The sequence below is a fragment of the Schistocerca cancellata genome, chromosome 10, assembly GCF_023864275.1.
Source record: "Schistocerca cancellata isolate TAMUIC-IGC-003103 chromosome 10, iqSchCanc2.1, whole genome shotgun sequence".
Taxonomy (NCBI): Eukaryota; Metazoa; Arthropoda; class Insecta; order Orthoptera; family Acrididae; genus Schistocerca; species Schistocerca cancellata.
In genome coordinates, this window is record NC_064635.1 from 23,236,022 (window position 1) to 23,252,001 (window position 15,980).

The following is a 15,980-nucleotide window of genomic DNA, read 5'->3' on the forward strand; positions in this document are numbered from 1 at the left end:
ACGAGTTCTCAGTGAAAAGTACCCCTAGGTATTTGAATTCTTGCACTCTCTTGTAGGAATGGTCCCCAACCTGCAGTGATTGTAGATGATCAGCAGTCTGACAATGACCACGCGTCATAACGAGGTACTCTGTCTTGGCTTCGTTTATGTTCAGCCCAAATTTTCTGGCAGCCACCTTTAGTGCTTCGGTCATTTGCTCCAACTCCTCTTTCGACCTAGATAGTAAACAGACGTCGTCTGCATAGGCTAAGTACGCCAGTCTCTTTCCTTCGATTTCAATCCCTTCGTTCTCTTGGAAGGTCTCGCGTACGATCTTGCCGAGGGCAAAGTTGAACAGGATAGGGGACAACCCATCTCCTTGCCCGAGTCCTGTCACAATTTCAAACTCCTCAGTTACACGATTTCCCATCTTTACCGTTGCACGTGTTTCGTTCAGACAGATCTTTATCAGATCGTACACCCGCGGCATTCCGCGGTGCGGGCGATGCAAATAGTCGTGTGAAGTCCGATAGCTCTGTACACACTCCCAGCTACGTGAGATCTGGAGCTACACTCGTTAAAATCGCCCACAAGCGAATTCCTCGCAACGACCCCAGTTTTATGTATCTCGGTACATTTTACGAACTACAGAAGGTGCATTTCGTCAAGTTTATGGGACTACTGCAAGGAGCGAAACTGTCGCAAAGTCACTATCGTATCACTTCTGAGGTTATCCGATCACGAGGACGCGATGTTTAATGGCGAGCATCTTCTACCCACGCAAGAACGCATCCAGCGTACATTAATGTTTTACGACCTTTAAGTGCGTGGATATTTGTCGCCTGAGCTTCCCGAAGGCTTTTAAATTACAGCAAAAGATATGTCGGCCGACGAAACGAGGCGTTTTACTGCCTTGAAGAGAGAGGTCCCCATGAAAGTGTCATGTAGAACCACTGGCGAGAAGTCTGTTTGTTTACTCTGGAGTCTGCCGCCCCATTCCAGATGAAGCCGTAATACGTCAAAGTACGCGTGAGGGGACAAAGGAATCAATTAGAACCGCGAGACATTTCGCTAGTGCCGTGTAACACCGCCTCTGGTCTTCAGAATGGCTTCATTTCGGCGATGAAGAGAGGCAAGGTTCTTCACGTACGCTACACCCACCTGGGATCACTCACTGATGATTAGATATGCTAGAGCCGCCAGTATTTTTGTGGATGATGATTGACTGAAATACTCTCTTTGGAATTGCGAGGGTAGCACGGGGAAAATACAGGGAACGAAACACTGTTTACAACTTGTGCAGAAACCAGATGCCAGTTAAAAGAGTCTAGGAGCACGGAAAGTGAGACATTGTTTTTGTCTATCCCCGACGTTATTTAATCCATACACTGGACAAGAAGTAAAGGAAAGCAAAGAAATATTTGGAGTAGGAATGAAAACTCTGAGATGCGCCGATGACACTGTAATTCTATCAGAGACAGCAAAGGACTTGGAAGAGCAGTTACACGGAATGGATAGTGTCTTGAAAGAGGATTATAAGGTGAAAATCAACGAAACCAGTACAAGAATGATGGAATGTAGTCGAAGTACATCAGGTGATACTGAGGGAAGTACAATAGGAAACGGCTGGTCCCGGCAGAGGTTCGAATCCTCCCTCGGGCATGGGTGTGTGTATTTGTCCTTAGGGTAATTTAGGTTAAGTAGTGTGTAAGCTTAGGGACTGACGACCTTAGCAGTTGAGTCCCATTAGATTAAAAAAAAACATTAGGAAATGAGACGCTTAAAGTAGCAGGTGAGTTTTGCTACTTGGGCAGAAAACTGATGGTGACCGAAGTAGAAAGGATATAAAATGTAGATTGGTAATGGCAATAAAAGCGTTTCTAAAAGAAGAGAAATGTCTACCATGGAGCATAAATTTAAGGGCCAGAAGTCTTTTTCCGAAGTATGGAGTGTAGCAATGTATGGAAGTGAAACGTGGGCGCCGGCCGAAGTGGCCGAGGGGTTCTAGGCTATATATTCTGGAACCGCACGACCGCTACGGTCGCAGGTCCGAATCCTGCCTCGGACATGGATGTGTGTGATGTCCTTAGGTTAGTTAGGTTTACGTAGTTCTAAGTTCTAGGGGACTGATGACCACAGCAGTTAAGTCCCACAGTGCTCAGAGCCATTTGAACTATTGGAAACGTGGGCGATAAAAAGAACAGAAGCTTTTGAAATGTGGAGCTACGGAAGAAAGCTGAAGATTAAATGAGTAGATCACATAACTAAAGAGAAGGTACTGAATAGAACTAATGAGAAAAGGAATCTGTAGCATGACTTGACCAAAAGAAGGTATCGGTTGATAGAACACATTCTGAGTCATGAAAAGATCATCAATTTAGTACTGGAGGGAAGTGTGGGGGGTAAAAATTGTAGAGACAAAAAAAATGAATACAGTAAGCTGATTCAGTTGGATGTAGGTTGTAGTAGTTATACGGAGATGAAGAGTCTTAGACAGGACAGAGTAGCATGGAGAGCTGCATCAAACCGGTCTTCGGACTCGTGTCTTAACAACAACGCGATAGCTATGTTGCTACTGCCGTTGAAAATTGTGCCAGACATATTCTCGTGATTAAGACTGGGGGACTGAGCGGGACAGTGCATCTGCAATATGGTGCCCAAGCGTTCGTCAAACCAGGAAGACAAGCGGAAGTCTTGCTAATGCGACGGCTGTCATCTTGGAAGGCGGCGAAGTCCACAGCAAACACACCGTGTAAACGTAAACGAAAGTGTAACACTTCATAAGCGAGAATGCTGAAATAACCATCCTGGTTCGTATTCGCGGTAACCTACAGGGGTCGCACAAAAATATGGAAAAGCCACGAGATATGCAGATGATTCCCAGGTTAGGGATGAGAAAAACCGGCCGGTTAACACCGAAACCGGTATTTCAGTTTTCAATAAACCGTATTTTTCGGTAATTTTATTTCTTTCGTTTATTATTAATAACCGACTAAAAACTGGCATATGAATTTAGCGGTAGCAGCAGTGCTAAAATTTTAGGTTTTTAGAAGAGTTGACCAATATGCTACACGGTGAAGTTACGCTTCTTGAATGACGGTATTGTTTACAAACACATGACGCGTCGGGTAAACATAATGCAAACCTATATTCCCTTCAGTCTCTGTTGTTACTGCGCCACGTACATTTCCTGGAAGAACTGCCGGTTGTCAGAAGTAGTCAGCCAACGGGCACAAATTATTATCCCTAATAACACGGTTGTCTTTACTATGTTGTGTTTTATTTTATGGGCAAATTCGTTATTATTTTTGCCGCGCGGGATTAGCAGAGCGGTCTTAGTCGCTGCAGTCATGGACTGTACGGTTGGTCCCGGCGAAGGTTCGAGTCCTCCCTCGGGCATGGGTGTGTGTGTTTGTCCTTAGGATAATTTAGGTTAAGTAGTGTGTAAGCTTAGGGACTGATGACCTCAGCAGTTAAGTACCATAAGATTTCACACACATTTGTACATTTTTTTGGTATTATTTTTCGTCACTTTTTGTGTTTCTTCGCCAATTTTCGTGTCATTTTTTGCCGATTTTGGGGTTAATTTTTGGTGATTTCTGTCTTAATTTTGGCGAATTCCAGTGATAGTTTTTGGCAAAATTCAGTAGTGCAATTTTATTGCCAAATTCGCTTTTGGCCAATTTTCCTGTTATTTTTGCCAACTTTCGTGCTATTTGTTATTTTTTTGTGAACTTCGTTGCTACTTTTTACCAATTTCTGTGAGACTTTTTGCCAGTTTTGGTGTTTTTTAGCAGATGCGACGATATTTCTGTCTAATTCGATGATATTTCTGCCAAATTCGGTGTTAATTTTAGCAAGTTTGGGGCTAATTTTTGGCGGTTTTGGTGTTATTTTTTGACAGTTTCGTTGCTATTTTTTTGCCATTTTGTGTGGTTTTTGCCAGGGTCGCTGTTTATTTTCTTTGCCAATTTTAGTGTCGCATTTTCCACTTCTTGGTGTTATTTTTTCCTGATTTTAAAGCTAATTTTTGGCAATTTCCAAGTTATTTTTTGCCAGAATTGGTGCTGTTTCTTTCCACAAATTCTGATGCTTTTTTGCCAGTTTTGGTCATATTGGACGATATATTTTGGCAAATTTCGTATTACTTTTGGCCAATTTCAGTGCGAATTTCGATGTTAGTCTTATGGCCACTTTCAGTGCTACTTTTTACATTACATTATAGTTCGTTGCATAGGGTATGAAATGTCATTTTAAGGCTTACACCAATTTCAGCTTTGAGAAAAGGCAAAGCAGAGTTGCAACATTCAGTAACTAATAACTACGAATATTGGTAAACGAATTTGGTCCTCAGATTTATAATTTTTTTTATGCAAGGAGAGAGGAAATTTCAATGATATTTTGTTAAAATCACAGATTTGTAGTTATTTCGCAAAGAAACGGCCGTTTCGTGTTATCGTTTTCAAAGGTGAACTTACAACTGTCGGAAATTTTGGAAATATATGGTAAGTTCTTATTGGATCAAACTGCTGAGGTCATAGATCTCTAGGCTTACACACTACTTAACGTAATTTAAACTAACTGGCGCTAAGGACAAGACACACCTATGCCCGACCGAGCGAGGTGGCGCAGTGGTTAGCACACTGGACTCGCATTCGGAAGGACTACGGTTCAAACCCGTGTCCGGCCATCCTGATTTAAGTTTTCCGTGATTTCCCTAAATCGCTCCACGTAAATGTTGGGATGGCTCCTTTGAAAGGGCACGGCCGACTTCCTTTGATAATCCGATGACGCCGATGACCTCGCTGTTTGGTCTCTTCCTCCAAACAACCCAACCCCCCTCCACCCCCCCCTCCCCATGACCGAGGGAGGACTCGAACCAACAGTGGCAAGGCGGCTGAGATTGCGCGGCTACCCCGTGCGACTCGCAGTTGTCGACTGATGGTATTGTTTACAAGTACATGGCAAGCAGGACTAGTATAATGCAAACCTATATTTACTTCAGTCCATGCTGTTATTGCGCCAAGTACATTTCCTGGAAGTATTGCCAGTTGTAACAAGTAGTCTGGTGACGTACAGAAATTATTAGCCATAGTAACACGGTTGTCTTTATTACGCCGTATGCCGAGTAAGGCGATACGAGTGCAGGCGCAGGATGTGGTCTACAACAATTTGCTTTCGACCAGCAGGCCTGCGCACAGACATTAACAAAGCATATGCGGAGGAGACTGAACTCTGTAGGAGACGTCGCGAGTTAATTTGTCAGCGCGCTGACGCGGCTGCTGGGGCGTTACTCAGGTGTCGCAGGCCGTGTGTAGTCGCGGACCGCTGAATATGTATGAGCGCATGTGTGGCTAAGTGCTTCTCGCAGCGGGGCGTCCCCCGCCCACTGCACCGGTCGACGGGCATAAACAGCGCACCGTGAATTGCGCGTCTAGCGGTTAATCACCGCCGAGCGCGAATTTGTTGGGCTGCCAATTCTCGACACCGGTCTCAACCGCACGACTGGTTTACTCAAATACGCCCATACTGTAGCGCAGTTGGTGGCTCAATCCAGAGGGCCCGTATCTGCAAGGCGCTCAGGGGCAGTAGCGGGATACTGCCTTGGAAGGAAACAGGGGTAGCACCCAGAATGATAGCGGGAAACGAAACTTCCTCAGTTCAGAGCATATATGATGTTACGAGGGCAGTTCAATAAGTAATGCAACACATTTTTTTTTCTGAAACAGGGGTTGTTTTATTCAGCATTGAAATACACCAGGTTATTCCCCAATCTTTTAGTTACACAACACTATTTTTCAACGTAATCTCCATTCAATGCTACGGCCTTACGCCACCTTGAAATGAGGGCCTGTATGCCTGCACGGTACCATTCCACTGGTCGATGTCGGAGCCAACGTCGTACTGCATCAATAACTCCATTGATTGCCCTTTTGTTTCAGGTTCGAAGTGATGAACCCATGTTTCATCGCCTGTAACAATCTTTGACAAGAAATTGTCACCCTCAGCCACATGACGAGCAAGCAATTCCGCACAGATGGTTCTCGTTTGCTCTTTATGGTGTTCGGTTAGACAACGAGGGACCCAGCGGGAACAAACCTTTGAATATCCCAACTGGTGAACAATTGTGACAGCACTACCAACAGAGATGTCAGGTTGAGCACTGAGTTGTTTGATGGTGATCCGTCGATCATCTCGAACGAGTGTGTGTTCGCACGCTCCGCCATTGCAGGAGTCACAGCTGTGCACGGCCGGCCCGCACGCGGGAGATCAGACAGTCTCGCTTGACCTTGCGGCGATGATGACACACGCTTTGCCCAACGACTCACCGTGCTTTTGTCCACTGCCAGATCACCGTAGACATTCTGCAAGCGCCTATGAATATCTGAGATGCCCTGGTTTTCCGCCAAAAGAAACTCGATCACTGCCCGTTGTTTGCAACGCACATCCGTTACAGACGCCATTTTAACAGCTCCGTACAGCGCTGCCACCTGTCTGAAGTCAATGAAACTATACGAGACGAAGCGGGAATATTTGAAAATATTCCACAAGAAATTTCCGGTTTTTTCAACAAAAATTGGCCGAGAAAAAAAATGTGTTGCATTACTTATTGAACTGCCCTCATATTTCAGTGAAAAATAAGCACTCCGTCTTCAGGCCACGAGTGCCCTACCGGGACCATCCGACCGCCGTGTCGTCCCTCAATGGAGGATGCGGATAGGAGGGGCGTGGGTCACCACACCGCTCTACCGGTCGTTGTGATGGTATTCCTCACCGAAGCCGCTACTATTCGGTCGAGTAGCTCCTCAATTGGCATCAAAATGGTTCAAATGGTTCTGAGCACTATGGGACTCAACTGCTGAGGTCATTAGTCCCCTAGAACTTAGAACTACTTAAACCTAACCTAAAGACATCACAAACATCCATGCCCGAGGCAGGATTCGAACCTGCGACCGTAGCGGTCTTGCGGTTCCAGACTGCAGCGCCTTTAACCGCACGGCCACTTCGGCCGGCAATTGGCATCACGAGACTGAATGTACCTCGAAAAATGGCAACAGCGCATGGCGGCCTGGATGGTCACCCATCCAAGTGCCGACCACGCCCGACAGAGCTTATCTTCGGTGATCTCATGGAAACCGCTGTACCCACTGCGGCAAGACCGTTGCCTTCAGTGAAAACAAAATAGAATTGAATTTTCGTAGAACTTGGTAGTGTGAGCCCACTTATCAATATGACGTTTGACACCCTCTGTCCTGGACACATACACTGATTCGGTTGTGAAGCCTGTCTTAAAGTTACCGGTGTCTGGTTGCGCATCCTTGCAGTCGACAGGAGAGAAACGAGCGGGGTGCGGCGGTGAGGTCCTGATTACACTTGAAAACTCCAAGAAAACATCAATAACATGCTTGTAAAAATTTTTTGTTCATTTACAGACGCAATCACATTCTTATGACACAGTCGTAACCCGTTTCGACCATGCAATGACCATCTTCACATTCTGTAACAATACAATATTTAACGAGAGTTATTAGTGTCTGTGTGTGTGTGTGTGTGTGTGTGTGTGTGTGTGTGTGTGTGTGTTTGTGTGTGTGTGTGTGTGTGTGAAATGTTATAGGACTTAACTGCGCCGGCCTGAGTGGCCGAGCGGTTCTAGGCGCTACAGTCTGGAACCGCGCCACCGCTACGGTCGTAGGTGCGAATCCTGCCTTGGGCATGGATGTGTATGATGTCCTTAGGTTAGCTAGGTTTAAGTAGTTCTAAGTTCTAGGGGACTGATGACCACAGCAGTTAAGTCCCATTGTGCTCAGAGCCATTTTTGACTTAACTGCTAAGGTCATCAGTCCCTAAGCTTACACACTACTTAACTTAAATTATCCTAAGGACAAACACACACAACCATGCCCGACGGAGGACTCGAACCTCCGCCGGGACCAGCCGCACAGTCCATGACTGCAGCGCTTCAGACCGCTCAGCTAATCCCGCGCGACGGGCTTATTAGTAATCTAACTTAATTTGTGCGAAATACATACAGTTCATACCTAAAGGCGGCATACACTCAACACCGGTTCATGTGTTGTCAAACTAGCTATAAAATGTAATACACCGGTCTTATATAAATACAAAAATTTGTTAGATTTTGTTCCCCATATTTGTGCTAGATGCGCGCGTCTTCTATAAGAGACTCTTTATTTTTCAAAAGCCTAAAATATGACAAATTTACTATTCATATTTAGGCCAAATATATATGAAATTAAAATTACAGAACAGATCGTTATATCAGAGAAATAACATTTCGAAACAAAGAGAAAACATTGCTATAGATGAAAATAGTAGTGACACTTGTAGAGTACGAAGTGCATTCAAGTTCTAAGGCCTCCGATTTTTTTTCTCTGGACTGGAAAGAGATAGAAACATGTGCATTGTTTTAAAATGGGGCCGCGTTCATTGTCAATACGTCCCAGCGATGGCAGCACCGTACGGCAGATGGAATTTTACCGCCAGCGGTGAGAATGATCGACGTTTTCCTTACTTGAACAGCGTGCAATCATTCGTTTTCTGAATTTGCGTGGTGTGAAACCAATTGAAATTCATCGACAGTTAAAGGAGACATGTGGTGATGGAGTTATGGATGTGTTGAAAGTGCGTTCGTGGGTGCGACAGTTTAATGAAGGTAGAACATCGTGTGACAACAAACCGAAACAACCTAGGGCTCGCACAAGCCGGTCTGACGACACGATCGAGAAAGTGGAGAGAATTGTTTTGGGGGATCGCCGAATGACTGTTGAACAGATCGCCTCCAGAGTTGGCATTTCTGTGGGTTCTGTGCACATACTCCTGCATGACGACCTGAAAATGCGAAAAGTGTCATCCAGGTCATGCTGACGGACGACCACATGGCTGCCCGTGTGGCATGTTGCCAAGCAATGTTGACGCGCAACTACAGCACGAATGGGACTTTCTTTTCGTCGGTTGTGACAATGGATGAGACGTGGATGGCATTTTTCAATCCAGAAACAAAACGCCAGTCAGCTCAATGGAAGCACACAGATTCACCGCCACCAAAAAAATTTCGGGTAACCGCCAGTGCTGAAAAAATGATGGTGTCCATGTTCTGGGACAGCGAGGGCGTAATCCTTACCCATTGCGTTCCAAAGGGCACTACGGTAACAGGTGCATCCTACGAAAATGTTTTGGAGAACAAATTCCTTCCTGCACTGCAACAAAAACGTCCGGGAAGGGCTGCGCGTGTGCTGTTTCACCAAGACAACGCACCCGCACAGCGAGCTAACGTTACGCAACGGTTTCTTCGTGATAACAACTTTGAAGTGATTCCTCATGCTCCCTACTCACCTGATCTGGCTCCTAGTGACTTTTGGCTTTTTCCAACAATGAAAGATACTCTCCGTGGCCGCACATTCCCCAGCCGTGCTGCTATTGCCTCAGCGATTTTACCAGTGGTCAAAACAGACTCCTAAAGAAGCCTTCGCCGCTGCCATGGAATGATGGCGTCAGCGTTGTGAAAAATGTGTACGTCTGCAGGGCGATTACGTCGAGAAGTAACGCCAGTTTCATCGATTTCGGGTGAGTAGTTAATTAGAAAAAAAATCGGAGGCCTTAGAACTTGAATGCACCTCGTATATTTCTGGCGCCTGATGGCGCTGTATTTCCGGCTATTGCCTGTTTATGCCGTTGTCCATCAGTACGGCAGGGACGACACGGGCAGGACGACGAGTGTAGTGCTGTGCTGCAGGTGGATGGCGCGCTCCTCCGCCTTAGAGGTTGTTGACATCTGCTGCGGCCCGCACTACACAAGGCTCCACCCTCAGCCGAAGCACGTAAGCAGTAAAAACGATTCGCTCAGGTGAACAGACGTCGTAAATGTTGAAATATGCGCCTTTTGCAAATTCATTCTGTTCATTGAGGGGGTTGTCAGGTTGTCTGCGTCCCGTAACAGTAATTTCTGTCGTGCAGTAGCCAAGAAGATAAATTTCCTAGACCTGACGATTCGTAACAAAAATGGTAGACATGCGTTATAGGGTTTGGTCTATGTTGCGGTAACGACCAATATAATAAAGCTGGGGATGTTTGTAACTTCGTTTGCCATTGAGTTTCTATTTTCGTCACTGGGACGAAATTTGAAATTGTTATGAAACCTTCATTTTATATTATTTTTTTTATAAAGGTTATTGTCTTTTTTTTGATACGGAACAACGCAAGTGCAGAGAACTGGATTCGTTGCACGAAATGAGTAGTTTCTTATCACGAAACATGCTGTTTATCCACACAGGCATACAAATTCATCTTTGGTAGGGTGAAACAACTTGAAAGGGCTGTTCATTCATAAGGTTCAAGCGATTCATAGTAGTGGAACTGCCTGATGTTAGACGGTGTGTGGCGGAGGGTACGTTGAGTACCTCTATCGGTTCTCCCTTCTACTCCAGTCTCGTATTGTTCGTGGAAAGGAGGATTGTCGGTATGCCTCTGTGTGGGCTCTAATCTCTCTGATTTTATCCTCATGGTCTCTTCGCCAGATATACGTAGGAGGGAGCAATATACTGCTTGACTCCTCGGTGAAGGTATGTTCTTGAAACTTCAACAAAAGCCCGTACCGAGCTACTGAGCGTCTCTCTTGCAGAGTCTTCCACTGGAGCATATCTATCATCTCTGTAACTCTTTCGCGATTACTAAATGATACTGTAACGAAGCGCGCTGCTATCCGTTGGATCTTCTCTATCTCTTCTATCAACCCTATCTGGTACGGATTCCACACTGCTGAGCAGTATTCAAGCAGTGGGCGATCAAACTTACTATAACATACTTCCTTTGTTTTCGGATTGCATTTCCTTAGGATTCTTCCGATGAATCTCAGTCTGGCATCTGCTTTACCGACGATCAACTTTATATGATCGTTCCATTTTAAATCACTCCTAATGCGTACTCCCAGATAATTTATGGAATTTGTTGTGGGTTGGCAGGAGAGCCAACACCGGTATGAGAGGAAGCCGAAAGGCACGCGTTTTAGCTCACGTAGGCTGGCGTGAGGTCTGGAACAGCACAAGGAAATTAGCTGGTGGAATACTGAACTTTAATCCATAAATGGTGAACATCGCTCTTGACGGTACATTAGTCATAATCTCAATAGTAACTGGTAATGGCGCCTTGCTAGGTCGTAGCAAATGACGTAGCTGAAGGCTGTGCTAACTATCGTCTCGGCAACTGAGAGCGTATTTTGTCAGTGAACCATCGCTAGCAAAGTCGGCTGTACAACTGGGGCGAGTGCTAGGAACTCTCTCTAGACCTGTCGTGTGGCGGCGCTCGGTTTGCAATCACTGATAGTGGCGACACGCGGGTCCGACGTATACTAACGGACCGCGGCCGATTTAAAGGCTACCACCTAGCAAGTGTGGTGTCTCGCGGTGACACCACAGAATTAACTGTTTCCAGTTGCTGACCTGCTATATTGTAGCTAAGTGATATGGGATCTTTCTTTCTATGTATTCGCAGCACATTACACTTGTCTACAGTGAGATTCAATTGCCATTCCCTGCACCATGCGTCAATTCGCTGCAGATCCTCCTGCATTTCAGTACAATTTCTCCCCCCATGAACCATGGACCTTGCCGTTGGTGGGGAGGCATGCGTGCCTCAACGATACAGATAGCCGTATCGTAGGTGCAACCACAATGGAGGGATTCTGTTGAGAGACCAGACAAACGTGTGGTTCCTGAAGAGGGGCAGCAGCCTTTTCAGTAGTTGCAAGGTCAACAGTCTGGATGATTGACTAATCTGGCCTTGTAACAATAACCAAAACGGCCTTGCTGTGTTGGTACCGCGAACGGCTGAAAGCAAGGGGAAACTACGGCCGTAATTTTTCCCGAGGGCATGCAGCTTACTGTATGATTATATGATGATGGCGTCCTCTGGGGTAAAATATTCCGGAGGTAAAATAGTCCCCCATTCGGATCTCCGGGTGGGGACTACTCAAGAGGATGTCGGTATCAAGAGAAAGAAAACTGGCGTTCTACGGATCGGAGCGTGGAATGTCAGATCCCTTAATCGAGCAGGTAGGTTAGAAAATTTAAAAAGGAAAATGGATAGGTTAAAGTTAGATATAGTGGGAATTAGTGAAGTTCGGTGGCAGGAGGAACAAGACTTCTGGTCAGGTGACTACAGGGTTATAAACACAAAATCAAATAGGGGTAATGCAGGAGTAGGTTTAATAATGAATAGGAAAATAGGAATGCGGGTAAGCTACTACAAACAGCATAGTGAACGCATTATTGTGGCCAAGATAGATACGAAGCCCACACCTACTACAGTAGTACAAGTTTATATGCCATCTAGCTCTGCAGATGACGAAGAAATTGAAGAAATGTATGATGAAATAAAAGAAATTATTCAGATAGTGAAGGGTGACGAAAATTTAATAGTCATGGGTGACTGGAATTCGGTAGTAGGAAAATGGACAGAAGGAAACGTAGTAGGTGAATATGGATTGGGGCTAAGAAATGAAAGAGGAAGACGTCTGGTAGAATTTTGTACAGAGCACAACTTAATCATAGCTAACACTTGGTTCAAGAATCATAAAAGAAGGCTGTATACATGGAAGAAGCCTGGAGATACTGACAGGTTTCAGATAGATTATACAATGGTAAGACAGAGATTTAGGAACCAGGTTTTAAATTGTAAGACATTTCCAGGGGCAGATGTGGACTCTGACCACAATCTATTGGTTATGACCTGTAGATTAAAACTGAAGAAACTGCAAAAAGGTGGGAATTTAAGGAGATGGGACCTGGATAAACTGAAAGAACCAGAGATTGTACAGAGTTTCAGGGAGAGCATAAGGGAACACTTGACAGGAATGGGGGAAAGAAATACAGTAGAAGAAGAGTGGGTAGCTTTGAGGGATGAAGTAGTGAAGGCAGCAGAGGATAAAATACGTAAAAAGACGAGGGCTAGTAGAAATCCTTGGGTAACAGAAGAAATATTGAATTTAATTGATGAAAGGAAAAAATATAAAAATGCAGTAAATGAAGCAGGCAAAAAGGAATACAAACGTCTCAAAAATGAGATCGACAGGAAGTGCAAAATGGCTAAGCAGGCATGGCTAGAGGACAAATGTAAGGATGTAGAGGCTTATCTCACAAGGAGTAAGATAGATACTGCCTACAGGAAAATTAAAGAGGCCTTTGGAGAAAAGAGAACCACTTGTATTAACATCAAGAGCTCAGATGGAAACCCAGTTCTAAGCAAGGAAGGGAAAGCAGAAAGGTGGAAGGAGTATGTAGAGGGTCTATACAAGGGCGATGTACTTGAGGACAATATTATGGAAATGGAAGAGGATGTAGATGAAGATGAAATGGGAGATATGATACTGCGTGAAGAGTTTGACAGAGCACTGAAAGACCTGACTCGAAACAAGGCCCCCGGAGTAGACAACATTCCATTGGAACTACTGACGGCCTTGGGAGAGCCAGTCCTGACAAAACTCTACCATCTGGTGAGCAAGATGTATGAAACAGGCGAAATACCATCAGACTTCAAGAAGAATATAATAAATCCAATCCCAAAGAAAGCAGGTGTTGACAGATGTGAAAATTACCGAACTATCAGCTTAATAAGCCACAGCTGCAAAATACGAGTACTAACACGAATTCTTTACAGAGAAATGGAAAAACTAGTAGAAGCCGACCTCGTGGAAGATCAGTTTGGATTCCGTAGAAATACTGGAACACGTGAGGCAATACTGATCCTACGACTTACCTTAGAAAATAGATTAAGGAAAGGCAAACCTACGTTTCTAGCATTTGTAGGCTTAGAGAAAGTTTTGACAATGTTGACTGGAATACTCTCTTTCAAATTCTGCAGGTGGCAGGGGTAAAATACAGGGAACGAAAGGCTATTTACAATTTGTACAGAGACCAGATGGCAGCTATAAGAGTCGAGGGACATGAAAGGGAAGCAGTGGTTGGGAAGGGAGTGAGACAGGGTTGTAGCCTCTCCCCGATGTTATTCAATCTGTATATTGAGCAAGCAGTAAAGGAAACAAAAGAAAAATTCGGAGTAGGTATTAAAATCCATGGAGTAGAAATAAAAACTGTGAGGTTCGCCGATGGCATTGTAATTCTGTCAGAGACAACAAAGGACCTGGAAGAGCAGCTGAACGGAATGAATAGTGTCTTGAAAGGGGGATATAAGATGAACATCAACAAAAGCAAAACGAGGATAATAGAATGTAGTCAAATTAAGTCGGGTGATGCTGAGGGAATTAGATTACGAAATGAGACACTTAAAGTAGTAAAGGAGTTTTGCTATTTGGGGAGAAAAATAACTGATGATGGTCGAAGTAGAGACGATATAAAAAGTAGACTGGCAATGGCAAAGAAAGCGTTTCTGAAGAAGAGAAATTTGTCAACATCGAGTATAGATTTAAGTGTCAGGAAGTCATTTCTGAAAGTATTTGTATGGAATGTAGCCATGTATGGAAGTGAAACATGGACGATAAATAGTTGGGACAAGAAGAGAATAGAAGCTTTCGAAATGTGGTGCTACAGAAGAATGCTGAAGATTAGATGGGTAGATCACATAACTAATGAGGAACTATTGAATAGGATTGGGGAGAAGAGGAGTTTGTGGCACAACTTGACCAGAAGAAGGGATCGCTTGGTAGGACATGTTCTGAGGCATCAAGGGATCACCAATTTAGTATTGGAGGGCAGCGTGGAGTGTAAAAATCGTAGAGGGAAACCAAGAGATGAATACACTAAGCAGATTCAGAAGGATGTAGGTTGCAGTAGGTACTAGGAGATGAAGAAGCTTGCACAGGATAGAGTAGCATGGAGAGCTGCATCGAACCAGTCTCAGGACTGAAGACAACAGCAACAACAACAAAATGTCATCAGCGTCCGCCCCTGGTAGCTGAGTGGTCAGCGTGACTGAATGTCAATACTAAGGGCCCGGGTTCAATTCCCGGCTGGCTTGGACATTTTCTCCGCTCGGGGACTGGGTGCTGTGTTGTCAATCATCATCATTTCATCCCCATCGACACGCAAGTCGCCGAAGTGGCGTCAAATCGAAAGATTTACACCCAGCGAACGGTCTACCAGATGGGAGGCCCTAGCCACAAGACATTTACATTTACTTTCAGCAGGAATGCGATTTTTTCCCTCAAGGTTAACATTACTAGGAAAGTCACTGGTGCATATCAGGAACAGTACTGGCCCTAATATATTATGCTGAGGAATTCTGTATTGGTTTATTATGGTTGTAGTAAGTGTCTGACCAACCGTTTAGACTTATTTGATGTATCGTATCGCGACATTGCTGCTCGCGTTGGTCTAGATACAATGACTGTTAGCAGAATGTGGAATCGGTGGGTTCAGGAGTGTAATACGGAACGCCTTGCTGGATCCCAACGGCCTCGTATCACTAGCAGTCGAGATGACAGGCATCTTATCCGCATGGCTGTAACGGATCGTGCAGCCACGTCTCGATCCCTGAGTCAACAGATGGGGACGTTTGCAAGACAACAAGCATCTGCACGAACAGTTCGACGACGTTTGCAGCTGCATGGACTATCAGCTCGGAGACCGTGGCTGCGGTTACCCTTGACGCTGCAACACAGACAGGAGCGCCTGCGATGGTGTACTCAACGACGAACCTGGGTGCACGAATGGCAAAAATGTCATTTTTTCGGATGAATCCAGGTTCTGTTTACAGCATCATGAGGGTCCCATCCGTGTTTGGCGACATCGTGGTGAACGCACATTGGAAGCGTGTATTCGTCATCGCCATGCTGGCGTATCACCCTGCGTGATGGTATGGGGTGCCATTGGTTACACGTGTCGGTCACCTCTTGTTCGCATTGACGGCACTTTGAACAGTGGACGTTACATTTCAGATGTGTTACGACCCGTGGCTCTACCCTTCATTCGATCCCTGCGAAACCCTACATTTCAGCAGGATAATGCACGACCGCACGTTGCAGGTCCTATACG